Source organism: Triticum dicoccoides, chromosome 6B, assembly GCF_002162155.2.
Source record: "Triticum dicoccoides isolate Atlit2015 ecotype Zavitan chromosome 6B, WEW_v2.0, whole genome shotgun sequence".
Taxonomy (NCBI): domain Eukaryota; kingdom Viridiplantae; phylum Streptophyta; class Magnoliopsida; order Poales; family Poaceae; genus Triticum; species Triticum dicoccoides.
In genome coordinates, this window is record NC_041391.1 from 636,619,443 (window position 1) to 636,627,989 (window position 8,547).

The window sequence follows — 8,547 nt, forward strand, 5'->3', positions numbered from 1 at the left end:
TATAAGCAGGGGCGGGGAGGGGGAGCGGCAGTCGTTCGCACGCTCGCCCTCGCCTTGCCCCCTCCTTCTTCTTCCTTGTTGCAGTAGCCTTTCGCCGTGCTCCCGCTCCGCCATTCTTTCTTCTTCCCAGCGTGCCGCAGGCTCGCTGCCTCCATGCCGAGCGCTCTCCGCCGCCGCGCTCACTTCCATGGCTCCTACGTCAAGCTCTTGGGACGGCTCCACCGTCCGTGACGACCACATCGATTTTCTTCGCAAGACACGGCGGCTGCCGGGCGAAGATCTTGTGCGAGTCCGCCTGGCGCTTGCGAGGGAGGTTTCGCCGGCGCCGGAGGAAGGCGAGCGAGTGATCTTCTACTCGCACTGCCTGCGCGGCGTCGGCCTCCCCGCGAGTGGCTTCTTCCGCGCGTTTCTTGACTTCTACCAACTTCAGCCGCGCCACCTCACCCCCAACACGGTGGTGCTGCTGTCGGCCTTCGTCTCATTGTGCGAAGGTTTCCTCGGCGTCCTTCCCACCATCGAGCTCTGGGGGGAGTTTTTCCAATCCAAGCTTGGCACGGTTGTCGCAGGCGTGCCGGCTCCATGCTGCGCCTTCATCGCCATAAGGAGGTCCACCACCGACAACCCATTCCCTCCTATTGCGTTGATCCAGTCGGTGAAGCTCTGGCAACGTTCTTACTTTTACGTGAAGAACGTTGCCCCGAACGGTGATTATGTCAACTTGCCGGCTTATGTAGCCGGCCCGCCGCCTGCGAGCCCGGCTTCTTGGTCCTACTAGGCCAGGTCGCTGACGCCGGCTGGAGCTGGTGCCGTCGCCCAGCTTCGGGTACTGATCCAGTCGGAGCGCCTTACCAGGCCCGACTTGATCGCCGCCTTCGTCGAGCGCCGGGTACTTCCGCTTCAGGGCCGCCCTCATCTGATCTGTCAGATGAGCGGCCGCTTCGACCCAAGCCGGCTCAGCACCAGGGAGATGCCTCACGACGAGGTATCGTACATGGTGAACTACATCGCCAACTGCAAACTCACCGAAGACTGGCAGTATGGCAAGGCGCCATACTCTCGCGTCAATCCACCACCCTAGGTAAACTTTCTTTCTTCCTTCGTTGCCCAATTTCCTTTTCTGGCCGACTCTTGACCAGTCGGCTTGTTTTCAATCAGAATCCTCTCCTTCATCCTTCGGCCGGGACCGCGGGGCCGGAGCGCGAGTTCGCCCCCGACCGCGAGGCGGACGACTTTGAGGACGCCGACTTGGGGGCGGCCGCCCTGGACGACGACGCCGTGGGGGGCGGCGGCGAGACAGGCGGCTCCGGCTTCACTACCGGCTTTGACGACTGGCCCGATGATGACGAGGCCGATCACATTCCGCGCCGCCAGCCGGCGACCGACCCCCAAGGCGCCGGCCCATCCAGCGGGCCGACCACGCGAGGCGGCGCACAAAAGCGTCGGGCGGCGCCGACTCTCATCGGTGGCCGGCCGAAGAAGCCCAAGGGACCCGCGGCGGCGACCAAACGGGACGAGGCGGCCGCGAAGGCGGACCGCTTCCGCAAAGTGGTGAAGCAGCCGCAGGCGGTCTCGGCGTAAGTTCTAGTCCTTACGCATTTTCTTTCTTTCTTCAGTTGATGTTCTTCTAAGTCTTTTCTCCGTTTTGTCAACCAGGGCCCCGCTCTCTCTTGAGAGGACTACCGCCACCTCCATAGTCGGCGGGGCAGGAGGATCTGGGGGCTCCTGTCGCATAGACCCCCACGCCGAGCTTCAAGCGGCGACGAAGCGGAACGCACGGGAGGCGCGGGAGGAGCAGGAGGCGGAGGAGCGAAGGGCAGCCGCTGCCGAGTCAGCCCAGGAGACGACGACAGAGTCGGCCGAGGCGCACTCCGACATGGCAGCCAGGGCCCGGGCGGAGGCCGAGGCCGCAGAGAGGGCGGCGGAGGCCCTGCGTGGCCAGCCTCCGCAACTCGTCATCCCCCTCTGCTCCGTGCTACCGGACGTCCCGGTGCCCCCGCTGGAGGAAATCGCTCGCGACCCGCCGACGATGGAGAGGGAGGGGGGCGACGTAGTCGTCTCGGAGGGAGAAGTGGTGCCGCCTCCGTCGGCCGGGACCGGCCAAGGCGGCCAGCCCAAGGTGCCGCCTGAGCAGACGGCTGGAGGAGGGCCGACTACAACGGCGGATCTTGTGGTCCTGTCGCCGGCTCACCGGCGTGCGGGGAGGGCGGCTTCAGAGCCGGACCCGTAGAGGGCGGCCGGCTCCAGCTCGTTGTCGCATGATCTGGAGTCGGCCACAGCTAGCTCGCCAGGGTGGACGCCGGGCGGTGGGACGGTCGCGCTGAACTTGGCGGCGCAAGATGTTCGTAGTCGGCTTCATGCTCAAGCCACCGCGCTGCAGCAGTGTACCCGAGAGTTTCTTGCGACTCTGGCGGTCGTTCGGGTGAGTTCTTTGCTCTTGATTTTTTTTCCGCGGGGGCGCGTCAGCGCACTCACTGGGTGTAGTCCCCGAGTTCCGAGTCGGCTGCTGAGCAGGCGGCTTGGAACTTCTTCGAAGACTTTGCTTTACTGATTTGCTCTTGCTTGCTTCTTCGTCCTATTTGTAGGGTTATCACAACCTCCACGCCGCTACCTTTAATTCCCAGGTCCGGGAGGTAAATCAAAGGGCCGCCGATCTGACGGAGAGCCGGCGTGAGTGTCTTTGTCTTTTTATCTCATGTGGGGGCGCGTCAGCGCACCCACTGGGTGTAGTCAGGAGCGGGCCCACCTCAATTCAAGGGTATTCACTTGAATACCCATTATTTTTGTGAAAAGATTAGGTATATATAGTCTATATACTATGTTGTATAAGGAAAAACGATACCGATACATACAGAGCGTGCAAGTTATGCTTTTCAGCCCAAAAAGTGAGGCAGCCCATTGTATATTTCTCCTCATCACCACGACATGGCCCATTGGCCCAAGTCACTCGCACACACATCCATTGCCGCGCAGAAAAGCTTCCATCGATCAGAGCCAGGCACACGAACTGGCAGCGCCGCCCCTGTTCTCGAGTTCGCCAATCTCCACTCGCCGCACGCGACGCAAGCGCCCAAGCCATGAACCGCCTCCTGATCGGCACCGCACAGCGGCCAGGGTATAGAGCTGCCGTCGCTTGATCGGCGATCGTATCAGGTACGCGCGGCGGCAGCTGCAGCGTGGATGTATGCGCCTGACGAATACATCCCTGAACCTGAATCCCTAATCCCCTGCCCCTCTTGGTTCTGAACTTTCTAATCTCTGTTGTAGGTGGAGGGTAGCAAGATTGGTGGAATCGATCTAGTATTAAAGCCACAACTCGAATTCAACTATCGAAGGTATAATCACTAATTAGATGTACTAATCCTTTGACCCAGAAATTGGGCTCTCCTCTCATGCATGTGTTCTAACTGAATTTACTTGTCACTGTCGAACTAAATTCAGGCAGCTAGGCAGGGGCTCGCTTTTGACCTCATATTGTCCAGCAGGCTGCCATACAGAAGTGCAAGACTAACTAAGTAAGTTAGTTTGACCACTTGTTTTTCTTGTTTTAATATAGTGAAATTAGAGACTAGTTTGCAGTCAATTAAGAATTGTTTAGACAATAGAATTTATAATTTTCCATTCGAGTTTGTAATGAGAGAATGTTTATAAATTCTGAATTTGTTCCAGTGTGCGTTATGTATAATGATTAGTACTCTTAAACTTGAGGAATTTTACTTTTCAGGTGTAAAATATGAAGAGTAAGAACACTACTGATTTGAGAGCTTTCCTGGAAAGAGTTGCTACAAAAAGAAAACAGCCTGAACCAACGAGTGCTACCCCATCTTCCAATGAAAGTCAGATGCAATTGGTAATTTTCGAAGGGCAAAGTGGTAGTGAGACACACACAATACCACCTGAACCTGAGAGAGCTCCTCACATAGAGGCCCCAATAGCAGAAGATGATGATGAATCTATGGCCCTAGATGAATCTGATTCTAGTGATGAGGATAGTGATGATGACATTTATAACATCGAGCCTCATCCTGGGTTGAGGGCTCCTATCTCAAGCTATGATGTTAATGACCAAGATTCAGTTAGAAGGGCCTACATTGCATTGGGACGATGTAAACCAAAGATGCAGAAGAAAGATTTTCCGCAACATGAATGCAGAGGTAAGCGTCGCTTCCAACCGGTTTGGTTTGATGAGTATAAGTGGCTTGAGTATAGTGTAGATAAAGATGCTGCATATTGCTTTTTTTGCTATTTGTTCAAAGATAGTACTAAATTTGCTGGTGGAGATAGTTTTGTTGATGGAGGGTTCAGAAATTGGAATATGAAAGCGAGATTTCGTAAGCATGCTGGTGAGGTGAATAGTGCTCATTGTGAAGCCGAAGGGAAATATAATTTGTTCATCAAACCTAAAGCATCAATCCGTGTGGCCATTTCCTCACAGACCACACAGTACAAGGCTGAGTATCTAGCTCGATTAAAATGGTCACTTGAGTGCATAAAATTTGTTTTGCATCAGGGGTTGGCTTTTCGTGGTCATGATGAGGGAAAGGATTCTAAAAATAAAGGAAATTTCCGAGAACTTTTGCAATGGCTGGCAGGAAACTTTGAAGAAGTTAATAAGGTTGTTTTAGGAAATGCTCCACAGAATTGTCAGATGATAGATCACAAGATTCAAAACAGATTATTGGTTCTTGTGCTCATGAAACAACAAAATTTGTCATAGAGGAACTTGGTGATGAGTGTTTCACAATTCTTGCTGATGAATCTAGTGATGCATACCAACAAGAACAGTTAGCTCATTGCTTGCGATTTGTCAATAAAATGGGGGAGCCAGTTGAAAGGTTTCTTGGTCTTGCTCAAGTTGCGTATACTACATCATTGACTCTTAAAGAAGCAATTCAGACCTTGCTTATGAAGTATCAATTGCCGATATCCAAGGTACGTGGGCAAGGGTATGACGGTGCTAGTAACATGAAGGGCCATGTTAATGGTTTGAAGAAACTAATTATGGAAGATTCTCCTTCTGCTTATTATGTTCATTGCTTTGCCCATCAGCTTCAACTAACCCTTGTAGCTGTTGCTAAGGAGAATATTGATTGCAAATGGTTCTTTGGGCACCTTGCATATTTGTTGAATGTTCTTGGGATGTCATGTAAAAAGATCCGCATTCTTCGCGTAGCTCAGGCTGAGTATATGATTGAAGCATTGAAACTAGGTGAAATTGAAGTTGGCCAAGGTTTGAATCAAGAGATGGGCCTAGCAAGGCCCGGTGATACACGATGGGGATCTCACTACAAATGCATGTTATGTCTTTGTATCCTTCAATTAGGAAAGTTCTCTTTAGGCTTGGGAAAGAAAATAATTCGGCAGAGGCTTTAGGAGCTCAACCTATGTTGGAAGTATTTAAATCATTTGAGTTTGTTTTCATGCTGCACTTGATGAATGAAATATTTGGGTACACAAGTGACTTAAGCAACGCTTTGCAAAAGAGGGATCAAGATATTGTGAATGCAGTTGATCTTCTTGAGTCACAAAGGTACAACTGCAAGTTCTAAGAGAAGATGATGGATGGAAAGAATTCCTTGAGAATGTCACTTCTTTTTGTATGAAGCACAATGTCAGATGTGTTGACATGGATGGGAAGTACAAGCCTATACAAAGAGCAAGAGCGTCATGAATTACCACCGGTTCCATGCTGATATGTTTTGGGGTGTCATTGATAGGCAACTTCAAGAGCTCAATAATAGGTTTCATGAGGTAAACACGGAGCTATTTGATGCATGACATCATTCAGTCCAGCCAAGTCATTTTCTTCTTTTAATATTGATGACCTGGTTAAGCTTGCTGGGTTCTATCCTCATGATTTTGACTTTGAAGAAATGCACCAACTTCCTTTTCAATTGAATCTCTATATTAGTGATGTGAGGAATGATGAAAACTTCACAAACTTGAGAAGTCTAGCAGAGTTGTCTATGATGCTTGTTAGAACAGGGAGGGCTCTTCAGTATGATATTGTTTACAAACTTCTCAAATTGGTGCTAGTCCTTCCTATTGCAACAGCCAGTGTTGAGAGGGTCTTTTCATCAATGAACTATATAAAAAACAAGCTAAGAAGCAAGATGGGGCAAAAATACTTGAATGATTTCTTGGTCACATTCATTGAAAGGGATTTCTTCTTGCAAGTTAAGGATGAGGACATTATCACTCATTTTCAAAGCATCAAGGATCGCAAAGTTATCCTATGATTTGTAAGTTTTTTTATTGATCCTCTATATATTTTAGATTTTGCGATGATATGTTGAACAATGTTTTTACTTCAATATGGTGAACAATACCAAATTATGATCAATTTTTGTGAATATAATATATTATGTGGTATCTTTTATATAGTTTAGAACTAGTACAATATGCTTCTGTAATTGATTATATGCCCAAAAGGAAGGCAATAGACTTCCAATTTTTTTCCAAAATTTGAATACACAGTCTTGAATTCCTGGGCCCGCCCCTGGGTGTAGTCCCCGAGATTCGGTCCGACTACTGAGCAGTCAGGTTGGATCTTTCTTGCCGACTTCTTTCTTAACTTCTTCTTTCCATACTGGCAGGAGCCAATGCCGACTTGAGGCAACAGCTGGGCGTGGCCCAGACCACCCTTCGCACCAAGGAGGGTGAGCTCAGTGCCTTGGCTCAGGAGCGTGACCGCCTGGCCAAGAAACTGGCCGACCAGGTGGAAAGCCACAAGGCGGCCCTGAAGGCGGCGCAGGACAGTGAGGCCGCCCTCAAAGCCGAATACGAGACCGAAGCGGCGAGCTGGGCTGAGGCAAGGCAAGCTCTAAGTGAAGGCTACGACCGAGTCGAGGATTTGGTTGACGGTAGGCCGTCTTCTTCTTCACTCTTTGCTTGTCCTTGTAAGCCAGTTTATCTCCTTACTTGCTCTGTTTCTTTCTTCTTTGTGAAGAGTACTTTCCTGGCTATTCCGTCGCCGCCAACCAAGCCATCGAAGCCCACCGTGAAGCCCGGCGTCAGGCTGGGATTGAGATCGCACCGGATGCTAACCGATCGCTTGAGGAGTAGGTTTTGGCGATCCCGGCCCACCTTCAGCCGGCCTACCGCATGCTCTGCTGGCTTCATCGTGCCGGAGCACAGGTGCTGGCCGCCCTCTGGCCTGGTAAAGTAATTGCTCGCACCCCCAGCCGTATTGCCGACTGGCTGGAGGTAGCCGTCGGCTGCCTCGAGTCCTGGAAGGCTTCAGCAGCTCGATCCGGCGCTCGCCGGGCGCTAGAGTTCGTCCGGGCTTGGTACCCTGGGCTGAACTTGGACCAACTGCGCACCTAGCGGCAGGAGGCTGACAAGGAGCTGGAGGTGGTGCGGTCGGCTATCATCCAGCGCGCCTCGGCGACCGCCGACTTCACTGACACCAGCGCCTTTGCTCCTGAGGTGAACGAGGACGGTGTCGCGCAGCCGGAGGAATGGTTCGGGCTGAACTTGGCCGACGGTGAAGACTCGGCCGAGGAGATTGACTCCAGCGATGAGGGCGAAGAGGAGGAGGAGGAAGACGGCAAAGATGTTGTGACGGATGTTGGAGCAGCCAGCCAGCCTCAGCCTGACCGTGCCTCCAGCAACGAGGCGCACGCGAATGCTTCGCATGCCGCCGGCGACGACCAGGCCGAGACTCGCCAGCCGGCCACCCCTCCAGCCGACACCGCCATCTCGACCAATCTTCCTGACGCTCCGGGCGCTCCCTTGGCTTGATTCACTGCTTTTATTTTCCTGCTTGACACTCTTTGAACAGACTTGTTATCTGTGGGAAATTCCACCCACTGGGGGTGTATTCAAACTTCGTTGAATGCCGGCCACTCGAAGGCCTTTTATGTAAATATTATTATGCATGTGCTTGGCTTCCATTCCTACTTGCTTTTTATCTCTCGGCTTTTTTCCTTTGCCGCCCTCCCTTGGTTGCCGCCTCCCCAGCCGGACAGCTGCTCTGCAGTCTGTTGCTGGGTAAGGAATTCAGCCGTCTGGGAAGGCAAGGACTCAAGCTTTCTTAGATTGTAGCAGAGTAGGAAAGGAAGCCGGCCAGCCGACTGCTTCGACAGCCGGTTGGCGAGGGGGGGAGCCGGCTTGTATTATGTAAGTTCGTTAATCCTTAGCCGTTTTTCATGTGGGCATCCTTTCTGCCTTTAGCTCTTGCTAGTCGGGCAGCTGATTCTTCGAGCTGTGACTCTCGTAAGAGAGGGCTTGGGTGCCGGCACATTACTTGTTTGACTGCAGGTAGAACTTGGACATAACTCAAGGCGGCAAGTCCCCGGGCCGACTAGCCGAACCCGGTGCCGGACGGAGAAAATAAATGTAGTGGGACAACCATGGGTGTGATACCCGGCATACATAGATAAAATAGGGTAGTCCCCGAGAACTCCTCGGGGAGCCCGTTGTCTCATACTTATACAAAGGGTAGCGTGATACATACTGCATTTCAACTGTAAAATTTGCGAAGAAGATTGGCGTTCCATGGGAGCTCCGACTCCTTGCCGGAGTCATCTCTCTTGCGTGCCTTCGGCT

At 51.9% G+C, this 8,547-nt stretch overlaps 1 pseudogene; it reads left to right on the top strand.

Moving 5' to 3' along the window:
* Nucleotides 1–1,628, top strand: part of LOC119321359 — a 7,707-nt pseudogene extending 6,079 nt beyond the window's left edge.
* The last annotated feature ends 6,919 nt before the right edge of the window (nt 1,629–8,547 follow it).